Genomic DNA, 13,161 nt, shown 5'->3' with positions numbered 1-13,161 from the left:
TCCTTGTCCGATCCAGGTGGTTTGAGACTTCCAGGCCCTGGGATGCATCAAGGAGGAGATGGGGATGCCTAGAGCCCATACTGTCTCTACCCTGCCTTAGTCCCTGACTTCTTGTGGTTGTCCTTCCCCCTGGGCAGAAGGAGACCCGGGCCTGACCTGTCACCCTGAAGTCCTTGGATGAGGGCTCCGGTCCTGTTTTTTTGGATCGATCCCTTCCCCTTGATGCTTCAGCCCTTGGCAGCTCGGGGCTGATACTGTCTGGAGATCGGGAAGTGCTGGCTTACTCTGTTACCTCTTCTCAGGTGGGTCAGCCTGCCAGGAGTGGGGATGGGGCATCGTCCATCCCTTCTGCCTTCCGGGTAGTAGAGCGGATGTTCTCTTCCATCGGAGTTACCTCCCCTGCTTTCCAGGGACCTTCCCAGCCCCCGAGAGCAGACTCTTTTCATTCTCTTCCTGGTCAGCCCTCTTGAACTAGCCTTCAGGTGGGAGTTACCCCCCTTGAGGTTCCCCTCTCTTCTGAGTCCTACCCTGAACCCCTCCCAGAAGAGGCACCTCACAAGAGCTTGTACAAGAGAAGGCACCTAGACTCTCCTATGGAGTCTGTCACTGAGGATACGGACCTCGATGAAGGGGACATGTCCCCCAGATCTCCTGCTGATGATGTCTCCTTTGGAGATATCTTAGAAATCCTCAAGTTGAAGAGCGGATAGTCTTCCCTACCCCCATCCTCCAAGGAGTCAGCCTTCCTGAAGGTTTTCTGGACGGGACCATCTACCTCCTGGATTTCTCCCCCTGCTGACAAACTCCTAGACCTCATCACCAGCAGGGCTTGGAAGGAGCTGGATACTGTGGAGCTGGTAACAAAACGTGCTGACAAGTTTCTGAGTCCTCCTTCTGACAGGCAGTTTTGGTCAAAGGGCATGCCAGTTGATGTGGTTGTGGTGGCTTCCTCCACCAAAAAGAAGTTGGCGGAGCAAAGTATGACTGTTCATCCCCCTAACTGAGAGTCCTGGGCAATTGACAGACATGGAAAGTGGATCTTCGCTTCAGCTACCTTTGGTCTGCATGTGCTTAACTACTTGGTGCATTTCACCCCACTCTAGAGGAGTTTGGTCAAGGAACTCACCACTTCCCCCTCTGAGTTGTTGCCTGCCAGGGAACTAAGTAAGGTGTCCCCCAAGCTGTCTACTCTTGCTTCCCTGTCAAATTTCATGCTGAGGCCTATCTCCAGCTCTGTGGAAGGCGCCTCTCGAGCAGCGGGTACAGGCATCACTATTCGGCGCCATGCCTGTCTGTGCCTTTGCGGGTTTGCAGAGTCCTTTAAGGTAGTCTTCACTAATGCCCGTTTTAATGGATCCACCCTTTTTGGTTCTACAGTCAAGGAAACACTCACCCGCAGTGAGCAGGAAGTCGAGACCTTGTCGGCTGTGAGAATCAAGTTTTCTACTTCCCAGTGGTCCTTTACTAAGACTCAGTGGGGACTAGGAAATTATGGTTTTAGAAGTCACAGTCTTCCTTTCAAGATGCTCAGGACAACCCCTGCTCAAGAGGTTGGGGGAGAGTGTTCAATGGCAGACACTGCCCCGGGGAAAGATGGAGTCCGTAAAACCAGGGCTCCAGGAAACCTTTCTCTGAGAAGCCCTTCCACTGCTCCTGAAGCACTGCCCGACTGTCTTGCGTTGGAGGCAGTCAGGGGTCATTTGACTCTGCATCCTTTGGCCTGAGAAAATATTACAAGAGATCGCTGGGTGCTAAACATTATTGCCAGGGGCTATTTCATTCCCTTTTCCCAGCCACCCCCTCCAGTCAGGAAGTGCCTCCCCGATGCACCACCCCATCAGAGGGAGTTAGCTCTACAAGAAGTACTCAGACTTTAGAAGAGCGCAATCTGAGAGGTCCTCCCAGGACAATGAAAATCTGGAACGCACTTTCACTTCTTTTTGGTGCCAAAGAAGATGAGGGACCTATGGCCAATTCTGGACCTAAGCATGTTAAATCTGTCTGTCAAGAAGTCCAAGTTCAAGATGATCACTGTCCAGCCCATTGAGCCTCTTATGCACAAGGACAATTGGATGTGCTGCATGGATCTCAAGGATGCATACTATCATATAAAAATAGACAGGCACTCCAGGAGACATGTCCGCTTTTGCATAGGGGACAATCATTACCAGTTCAGAACCCTGCCCTTTGGTCTCACCACAACCCCCCCAGATGTTCAAGTGTATGGTAGTGGTTGCAGCTCACCTGAGACTGTAGGCTTTACAGGTGTTTCCCTTCCTCGATGATTGGCACCTCTCAGCTCCCACCAAGCACTGGTTTCATCTACTCAGTACATGCTTAGTCTGTTCGACCAGTTAGGAATCATAGTGAATCTACCCAAATCGAACCTGATTCCTTCTCAAAACTTGGAGTTCATCTGAATTCAGTTGAACACTGTGTCAGAGATTGCAGCGTTACACCTCAGGCATGTTCATTTTATCAGATCTCATATTCGGTGCCTCCTAGATCTGTCTCATCTTCAGGTCCGCTTCATTCTTAGGGCCTTAGGCAGCAGCCATCTATTTGGTGCCACTAGGCAGGTTCTATATGAGGGTTCTGCAGTGGACTCTAGCAGTCCAGTGGTCATCTCTTTCTCTCCCAATGACTGCCTCAATTTGTCTCACCCCGGTGTGCAGGCATCATCTCTTTTGGTGTATTCATTCTCCTGATTTCCTTGTGGGCAGACCACTTTCTCTTCCTCCCTCCAGTGCCATTGTGACCTCAGATGCTTCTCTGTTGGGGTGGGGGGACACTAACCTGGAAAGACTGTCCAAAGTACGTGGTCCACTGGAGAGACCAAACTGCACATAAATGTACTGGAGATGAGAGCAGTTCTTCTCACTTTGCAAGCCCTTCAGGACTTTCTCCCTATAGGTACCATTGCAGTTCACATGGACAACATAGAAGTTGTGTGGTACATCAACAGGCAAGGGGGCACACGTCTTGTCTGATTTGTTGCGAGGCCATGAGGATGTGGGAATGGGCAATGTCCTCAGGATGCTTTCTTCTTGCAACACACATTCCTGGGGAGTCCCAACTTGTTAGCAGAAAGACTCAGCAGAGCCATCCTGAGTCCTCACACTAGTGGTCCCTGAATCCCTCAGTCGCAAGAGGGATTTTCCTTCAATGGGGTCATCCAAGCTGTGATCTGTTTGCTTCCCCTCACAACCACAAATGCAGCCAGTAATTCACCCTGATTCCCCCGGCCTGAGAGTCCCCCAGGGATGCTCTGGTTCACGAGTGGCCTCTAGGTCTCCTTTATACTTATCCTCCTATTCCTCTCATTCCTAGAATGTTTCAGAAAGCTCGATGCCTCAAGGCCACCTTGATTCTCATCACCCCCTTTTGGCCTCTGCAGGTGTGGTTTCCCCTCCTACAGTCTCACCTGAGGTACCCCCCTTGGGTACTAGATCCCCTTCTGGATCTCATTTCTCACCCCTCCAATCTTTCGATCCCAAATCTTCAGACTCTAAGTCCGACCACGTGGTTTGTCCACTTCCCGTAATTCTAAATCAGTCCAGGCTTTCATCACCCATCAGATACATTAATCTGGTCTCTCAGGAGGCATCCACCAGAAAGGTGTTTGCTAGCAAATGGAACATAGGTTCATAGGTAGATACTAGGCTATTAGCCCTAGGGCCTATATAAGTCTAGCCAAAAAGGTACCCTGGCTTTCGCCACCCAAGAAAATTATTTTCCTGTGCCCTTGTCGAGCAGAGCCACAGAAGTGATCCCTGGGGTGAATTTCCTATTTCCCATCCAATCATCAAGATTTTTCTTGAAAAGTGCTAATGAGGAGCTCTGTTTGACATAGATAGATAGTCTATTCCAGAGTATGGGAAGTCTCTGGGATAGGAATCTATCCCTCCAGCATGTTCTGTTTATTGTGGTGACAAGGTTTAGGTCCCTAGAGCATGTAGCTCGGAGGTATTGGGATTTCTTTAAGTGGAGCATGTCCAACAGCTCTGGGTTTGACATAGCTTTGTATGTTAGGCAGAGATTGCCTCTGAGTAGGCGATATGTGACGGAGTAAAGCTGGAGTTTTTTGAGACGGTCTGCATAGGGCATCTGTTTGAGGCCAGTAATCCTCTTTGTGAGGTATTTCTGTGACCTTTCCAGTTGTTGTAGATGTCTTGTGAGGTACATACCAAAAGGGGCATTGTACTCTATAATGGGTCTAATGAGTGATGAGTAGAGGGGAACAATGACCTCTTTTTTTCTGGATGAGAAGCCTTTTGTGATGAGGTGAGCCATGTAGAAGGATTGCCTGACCACTGTGGCGATGTGATTATCAAAGGAGAGACTACTGTCCACCTGTGTCCCAAGGTCTCTTATCACACTTTCGGCGTTAAGTAGACTACCACTTATGTGGGTAGTTCATGGGTACAGAGTTTTTACCAAAGGGGATGACAATACACTTTTTGGCACTGACCTTCAGGCCATGGCTTTGACACAAGGCATCTGTCTCAGTGAGGCCCTTTTGTGGTATGTCCACATCGTTAGGAGTTTTGATTATGGCTCCTAGTTTGCAGGCATCTGCAAACTTTGTTAGCCAAAGACCTTCTGTGTTAGCGTGTACTTCAGAGAAGTAGATACCAAACAGGAGAGGATCCAGGACTGAACCCTGTGGTACTCCACTTGTCACTGGTCTGAAGTCGGATTTGGAGTCTGCTACATTCACAGTGTGGGTTCTGTCCATGAGCCAGTTGGCAACCCATCTTGTGACATAGGGATTTATACCTAGTTTAGTGATCTTATCTATAATTACAGAGTGGGGGATGGTGTTGAAAGCTTTGGTGAGATCTAGATAAGCTGTGTGAACCACCTTACCTTCCTCTATGGCTTTGGTGACTGCTTCAAAGAAGTCATTCAGGTTTAGGAGACATGATTTGCCTTTTACAAACCCAAGCTGGGTAGGGTCCAGAGTTTGGAGATTACCAATGTCTTTGTTTATGAGTTCCATGATGATACGTTCCATGGCCTTGCAGACCAGGCTTGTCAGGCTAATGGGGTGGTAATTCCCAGGGTCCGTTGTGGCTTTGTGGACTGGGATAACTGTCGCGGTGCACCATTCAGTGGGCACAAAGCCTGAGGTGAAGCTATGATTGAACATGGTACTTGGGTAGGGTGCCAGTTCATTCTGTAGTTCATGTAGAACGCAGCCTGGGATATTGTCGGGTCCCATGGATGCTGTGTTCTTGGCTTTGGAGAGTGTGTTTTTTACCTGTGCAGCCGTGATTACAGAAACTTTGCATTCTTCCTTTATAGAGATGTGCCCTCTAGGGGGTGAGAGGGGGGTAATGTTAGCACCATACCTCCCAACCATACCGATTTTCTCGGTTTTTACCGAGTTTTGGGGTCCAAATGAAGGGGTGTCATGATTCCTGAGTGGCACCCCTTCATTTCCGATTTATTTCCCTTTTGATTTTAATTTTTCGCGCTGCTGGTGCTGACATCATCACGTGAGCGATGACATCAGCGCCGTAGGGCTACCAGCCAGTCAGAATTGAGCTGAGGGAATTCCCATAATTTCTGGCTTGCCGCAGATGCACGTGGGATGTTTTGACGGGTATTATAGAGTCTATGTGAGAAGCTTTATGGAATCACCAGTGCAAGAAGCTTTATGGAATCACCAGTAAGTTCCGAATGTGGGCGGGAAGAGAGAAGAGTTTGGATATATGCTGTGTGAGCTGGAATCACAACAGAGAAGAGTTTGGATATATGCGAGTGAGCTGTGTTTGGCCGCGAATGCGAGAGCTTAACGGCTTTTCTATTTGAAGTAAGGTAAGGAGAGAGCTATTTGAAGTAAGGTACGGAGAGAGCTATTTGAAGTAAGGTGTGTGTCTGTGTGTACAATGAATTTCCTCAGACCACTCTACTTACTTGGAAACAATCAGATAGGTCGATAGATATAAAGATAGAGACAGGCAGACCGATTGATATTTAAAGAGAGAGAAATGCTGATGTATATTTCCTTCCAGTTTTCTAGGGAACCCTACTAAAAATGGACAAATTTCAGATGAACGTTTCCTGAATAACAAAATAATTGAATAATGGAAAGAAATGCATAAATGGGTAGCTGTTTTACAGTCTTCTTGTTATTGAACGAACTAAAGCTTATTTAAAGCAGATAGTATTCTTGTATGAAACATAAAATTAAAAAAATTAATATTAAGGACGCATCTCCTTTACTGTTCCACCTATTTGAATATCATGCACACACAACGTAGTATTTTTGGTACAGAGTGCTAACTATAATACCATTGTCCTTATGTTTAAATTTTGTTTACAGGGTAGCAGGACACCAGTTATATACAGTTTGGAGATCACAAATCTTAATAATATAATAATAGTTAGTGCTGGTACATAACTTCATCAATGCAGTATAAACATACCCATCATTACTATATAAAGGCACCCCTTACATGAAACATTACTTGGAAAATTGTAGCACACATTACTTTGACTCATGCAAGGAGTAATTTATATATTTTGTTTAATCTTTATTGACCAGGTAACTCCCATTAAGTTAGTGGCTTCTTTTCAGGGGAGACCCAAACTGGTATTAATCCTACTTAGGATATTTTTGGCCAGGGCATCAGAGAACTTTTATTTATTTATTTGTTCAATCATTCCATTTGTTGACTGTAATGGTCTGATTATAGCAATAACCCACGCCTGGGTGTGGGTAATGCGGGATTTAACCACGGTTGGCGTGGTTTGGTCCCGAGGGCGAAGCCCGAGGGACCAAACAAAGACAACAGTGGTTAAATCCCACATTACCCACACCCAGAAGTGGGTTATTGCTATTATACTATGACATTATTTAAGAAAAGAAACAATTACTTTTCTTAAATAATGGCATTGTATAATGCCTCTTTGCTGCCCTTCCGCAGCTGTCTGGCATCCGCGGCAGTTCTGATGTACTGCGCATGCCTACACAGTACATCAAAGCAAGATCTCCGTTGCTTTTTTACTGTTTTGCTATGTTAAATGGGTTTAACATAGCGAGACAGCTTTAAAATAAGCAATGGAGATGTCCGTTGCTTATTTTAAAGCTGTCTCGCTATGTTAAACCTATTTAACAAAGCGAAAAAGTAAAAAGCAACGGAGATCTTGCTTTCTCCGTTGCTTTTTTTTTTAAACCTGTCTCGCTATGTTAAATGGGTTTAACATAGCGAGACAGCTTTAAAATAAGCAACGGAGATCTCCGTTGTTTATTTTAAAGCTGTCTCGCTATGTTAAACCCATTTAACATAGCGAGACAAGTTTTAAAAAAAAAGCAACAGAGAAAGCAAGATCTCCGTTGCTTTTTACACACTGTGTCGTTATGTTAAAGGAGTTTAACATAGCGAGACAGCTTTAAAAAAAGCAACGGAGATCTCTGTTGCTTTTTTTAAACCTGTGTCGCTATGTTAAACTCTTTTAACATAGCGAGACAGTGTTTTAAAAAAAGACTTATACTAATGGAAAAAGTACGGGCGACCGGACCTTTTTCCATTAGTATAAGTCGATTTACAACGTGAACGCTGGCCAATCAGCGTGCACGTTTTGGAATATTAATAGGGGGTCATGGTATAATAGGTAATTATCTCTTTTCAGCTGAGTCCCTGGGAAAAAAATACAGAGTGAATTAGAATAGTATAATAAACAGCAATTAGCATTAACAATTAGTAGTCAACTTTCAGTAAACTACCCTTTCTGATAGATGACTGGAATCTTTTACATCGATCAGAGCTACCATGGTTTGATATTTATAATGACTCTTGTGTTGTAGTTTTCAAGACTGTCAGGACTTGTTCTACAGATATATATATGTTTGTACCTCACCTCTATTTCCTCCAATTTACATTCATTTCTGCGACACTTTCAGTTCACTACCAGGCCTGTGTGCATGCCTCCATGAATGGATCTCATGCTTGAAGATTACCTTGCCTTACAAAAATAAGAAAGGTCAACCTTACATTAGTTCCTTGTTGACAGCTGCCTTGTCTAGTTTTCTCAGTGTGTGTGTGTTGGGAGTTGTTTTACATCAGTGAGGAAGCACACTGGTCACAAGAAGAGAAGCAGGAAAGAATAGAAGAACAAATTAAAGGGAAAGTGTGTGAATGTGTAAAATATTAATTTAACTTTTTGCAGTAAGTCCTGAACTTCCAGGTGGCAAAACTCCACCTGGTGCATTATTTTTAATAAAATTCTGTGTTGCAAAGCAAACACAACTCCTCTGTGCTGCAGTTTGCTATATCATTATTCACAGCCCCATATGACTTGCTAGTTGTGGAAAGGCTAACAACTGAGATGAGTTTGTATATTTTTATTTATTGGTTTAAATTTGTTTACTGGAATAGTGCATTTTTCTCAGTGGACCTTTACCATGCCTGCCCTGTTGTTAAAACAAAACAGTGAAAAACTACCCAAATTAAAACAGCGGTAAACAATTTGACAATGGCAAAAATAGCACTATTGAGGAGCATGGTTAAAATTTACAGTTTTGTAGTTTTCAAAAATACAATTGTAATGTACAGTTTTGTATTCAAGCAAATTAACAGTCATCATACTGGCAAGTGAAGAAAGTGTGTCATGGTAGATCATTATAAAGAAAACTGTTTTAGTATCATAGATGAAGAGAGGGTAATTAGGGTCACTGTGGGTAGAGAGCTAATCTACTGTCCCTTTCCACTTCTTTGTCGTTATGCAAGCTGACTGATACCACAGCACTTGTGTACCTTAGACATGCTCTTCCCAGTTGACTATTTGCATTATATTAATTAAATCCCCTGATGTACCCTATGTAGCAGTTGTCTATTATTGTTTTGCATTGTGCTATAAAATGTAAAAATAAAATTCAAATAATCATTGTAGATGTAAAGCAGTATGCACATTAGTGTTTATGGTAAATGGGGCAAAATAGCCAGGTAATAGGACATTGCAATGGTTCCAGGGGGACTCTGGTGCCATATTTTGGTTGTCTGTTCTTCAGTTTGAGTTTGAAAGTTGGTATCCCATAATTCCATTGGAGTGGGTGGGGTTATGTAATTATGTATGCAAATTTTATGTTAGTCAGCGTACAGATTTGTACCTATTTTTCATGGGCCTTGTCCAGATTTTTGATGTTTCCAGGTTGAGAGGTATGGTTAGCACTGAACCTATCTGCCAGGATGTTGGCAATATCAGTTGGTTCTGTATATTTAGTGCCGTTGTGCTGCAACTCAGAGCAGATCTGAATGTTGCCATTGAGATTCTTGACATAGCTATAGAATACTTTGTGGTTGTCTTTAGAGTCAGTGGCAATTTTGTTTTTGTAACTAGCTTCGGAGGATTTTATGAGGGATCTCAGCTTCTTACTGAAGTTGACCAGGGAGTTCCTCCAGTCATGGGATTTTACTTTTTTTTTGCAACAGTTTCTTTCTTCTGTTGTAGAGTTTGTTTATGGCAGAGGACCACCAGATTGGCTTCCTTTTTTTTGGAGGATAGGATCTTGGTTCTGTTAGGGATAGCATGATCCATGCACTCGTGTAAGTGCTTATAAAGTGCATTTGTGGAGGATTCAGCAGTTGTACCTCTATTGTCCGTCTGCATGGGTGTCATGAAGTTTGCCACTTCTGTCTTAAGAAGTGTGAGGTTGGCTTTGGAGAAGTTTTTTACGGTGGTTTCCGTAATTGGGGGTGGGGGCGGGATGTGGATGTCTAGGGTGATTAGCTTGTGGTTGGATCTGACCAACGAAGAATTGACCTCTGGTGTCGAACACCGGTTGCCCATGTTGGTAATGACCAGGTCTAGGATATTGCTGTCCCTGGTGGGGATGTGAATAAGTTGATCCAAGTTGTTTGAATTTATGAATTCCAGAAAACGTTGAGCAAAAGAGTTGGTACATGAGAAGTTTCCCAGTTAATGGTGGGGTAGTTGAAATCACCCATTATTAGGGTGTTGGGTTGTACCCTAATACTTTCCAGTGTATCAAGAAATGAGGAGTGGGAATCCTGGGGCATGGTGGGGGGTCTGTAGCAAGCCACAATTTGGATTGCGGTCTTGCCCAGAGTTAGTTGCACTTGGATAATCTCGGATGCATTATGCTGTGCAACTAGCCTGGAAGTGTGGATATCCTTAATGAATATGGACACGCCTCCACCTTTAGTGCTTGGTTCCGGGTCAGGTGGCCGAAAGGTGTGGTATGAATTATAGCCTGGCAAAGCAGGGGTGCTTTCTGGAGCTTTGAATCACGTCTCTGTCACTGCACAGATGTCGATGTTCTCCATTTTAAGGAGTGCCTCGAGTGAGTGCATTTTGAGGGTTAGACTTCTAGCATTGAGTAGCATTACCCTCCGATTTTGCTTGCTTGTACCTGTTACGGTGGTGAATTTGTCATTTGAACCTTGCCTAAAAAAGGTACTATAGGGGTGGCAAGAGCCTTAGCCAGTATCCGGAATCTTTATCATTATTATTAATATCTTTATTAAAATCTTTATTATTGTTATTAATATCCATGTTTTCTGTTTCAGCCCAGCAGCATAATCTAGACCCCTTCTCAGCTCCCATACCTGATATCTTGTTGTTCTTGTCTTTACTCTTTCAGGATAGAGCTATTTTCTCTACTATCAAATTGCAATTGGCAGTTATTTCTAACTTCCATGTTTGTGAGGAGCCTACTTTTTCTTCTCATCTTTGTAAGGCCTTCTTGAAAGGAGTTTTTCTGCTTCAGCCTCCAGTCAGAGATCCTCCACCTCTGTGGGACCTTTCTTTTCTGCTGCAATCTCTTACACAGTCTCTTTGAGCCTGCTGCAACTTGTGATATGAAATTTCTATCATGGAAGACCGTTTTTCTTGTTGCCATAACTTGAGCAAGAAGAGTGTCCAAGTTGCAGGCTTTTTCTATTAAACCTCCATATTTGCTGTTTCAAAAAGACAGTGGCTCACCGAACAAACCCTTCCTTCATGCCTAAGGTGGCCATGGAAGCAAATTTGAATCAGTTTATTCAATTGCCAGCTTTCTTCTCCAACGTTTCCAAATAAAGGGGAAGATTTACTGCATACGCTTGATATTCGTAGACAACTACGGTTCTACATGAACAGGATCAAGAGTTTCCTTAAGTCTGACCAGCTGTTTCTGGCCTTTTCCATTAACAGACAGGGTCGGGTGGTCTCTAAGGTTACTATATCTCATTGGATTTCAAAGTGTATTTCTATGGTTTATTTGTCGAAAGGTTTGCCATTACCAGGACCAGTTAGAGCTCATTCCACTAGGTCCGTGGCTACATCAGCTGCCTATCTGGCCCATCATTCCGTAGATGAGATTTGTGCAGCAGCCACCTGGTCTACACCTCACATTTTTGTTGCTCATTATAAACATGACATTGTCTCCAGGAACAGGGCTTCTTTTGGCTCCACAGTTCTTCGACATGTTCTTCCGAGAGGCCACCCAGGATTTATGGTAGCTGGGGACTCTGATCCAGGAGTGAGGAATAGTGACATGGATAACATCATATAAAGAGTTATGTACTTACCGTAATTTAGCATCTGTGTTATCTTATGTCACTATTCATCACTATCCCTCCCTCCTTCCCCTGTCCTGTGGCATCTAGAGGAAGTGGAGATGTCCTATCTAGTGGTCAGGGTCTTCCTTAGCAACTTTCTAGCTTTAGGGCAAACTCGATCTGAGTTAGAGGGCAGCAAGGGATCATGGGAGTGGGAGGAGCATGAGCCTAGAAGCTGTCTGTAAAGTTGATGGCTCGGATCTGATATCGGATCCAAGACCCAAGAGTGATGAATAGTGACAAAGGATAACACAAATGCCAAGCTATGGTAAGTACGTAACTCTTTTTTCCTGCTCCTAAGGATCCACAGAATAAATGGCAGGCCTTCGCTCAGGGTTTGTTTAGTGCTTTGATGACACTGAAACCTCCTCAGGGAGTCTCTGTTCCAGTCCCCCATGGTCCTCTACTCCCCTAAAATGACCCAGGGAACAGGATTCCTCTTTGGAGGAGCTGGATTCAGATGAGGAATCCCTTGCTTACTCTTCTCAGATTCCTTCTCCTTTGGACTATGGATCAGAGGAAGAGGACTCTACCAGTCCTGATACTCCCTTTGAATAGATTTCTTCTGAGGACGCTGTCTGTAGAATGATGGAGTTATTTAATTGGGGTTATGCTTAGGTTTGTATGGTAGATAAAAGATACTTATGAGTTCCTGTAGATGGACTCTCCTAAACCTTTTGCTGTTCCACTTGGTTTGGCTGCCTTGTTGAATACATTTTCCAGTGCTTCTAAGGCTGTAGACTCAAAGCCCCCTGCTCCCAAGAAACCTGATGAACTCTATAGGGTGCCTGAGGACTGTAAATTTTTGTGCAAGTGTCCTGCTGCTGACCCCTTGGTGGTGTCTGTAACCTCTGACAAGCTCTCTCAATTGCTTCCTTCTCCCAAGTTACTGCCCTCTGGTAAAGGTAGCAGGACCATGGAAAGGCTAGGCAAGAATGTTTACACCTCTGCTACCTTGGCTTTTAGGGCTTTTAATTATCAGATCCGTATGTCCAAGTACTGTTTGGCTGTCCTATCCCAGGCTTGTCAGGTTATTTCTGATCTTCCAGACTCTCTGAGGGTAAAACTTCTGCTCTTTCTGTGTTAGGGGCTTCCTCCCAGGTGGCCCATAATTCCATCAAGTGTAGTTATGATGCAGCAGATGATTACTCTAGGACTGCTGCTTTTGGGTCTGTGATGAGGAGATATTCTTGGCTTTGGCTTCAACCTTTGCCTGATGATATTCAGGCTAAGTTGATGGATACCCCTCTTGATAATAAACACTTGTTTGGTGAAGCTGCTGCTGCCATGTTTAAGTTTTTTCAGGATAAGGGCAAGGCTTTACAGGAACTTAAACTTGTGTTTGTTTCTCCTTTACCCAAATTTGAGAGAAACTGCTTTCCTTAGTTCACAGGCAAGCTCACCTTTCTCCTAAGGGCAAAAAGGGTGGCACACGAGCTCCTCCTTCAGTGCCTCAGAAATCTTCCTTTCCAGATAACCAGCTGTCTGACTAACCTATTATTCCCAGCCACGTTCCTCTTTCTCTTTGTCTCTTTTTCTCTCTCTTCCTGTTTGGCTGCATATTACTCAGAATTCCTGGGTCACATTCATT

General features: G+C 44.2%; 1 protein-coding gene across 2 annotated transcripts in view; it reads left to right on the top strand.

The window, feature by feature from the left end:
* Positions 1–13,161, top strand: part of LOC122812057 (G protein-coupled receptor kinase 5-like) — a 1,528,223-nt gene that overhangs the window by 575,867 nt on the left and 939,195 nt on the right. The gene's annotated exons all lie outside the window — the stretch shown is intronic.

This window comes from Protopterus annectens, chromosome 9.part0, assembly GCF_019279795.1.
Source record: "Protopterus annectens isolate FY-2018-M chromosome 9.part0, PAN1.0, whole genome shotgun sequence".
In the NCBI taxonomy this organism is placed as follows: Eukaryota; Metazoa; Chordata; order Ceratodontiformes; family Protopteridae; genus Protopterus; species Protopterus annectens.
This window is presented reverse-complemented; position numbering and strand designations above follow the sequence as displayed.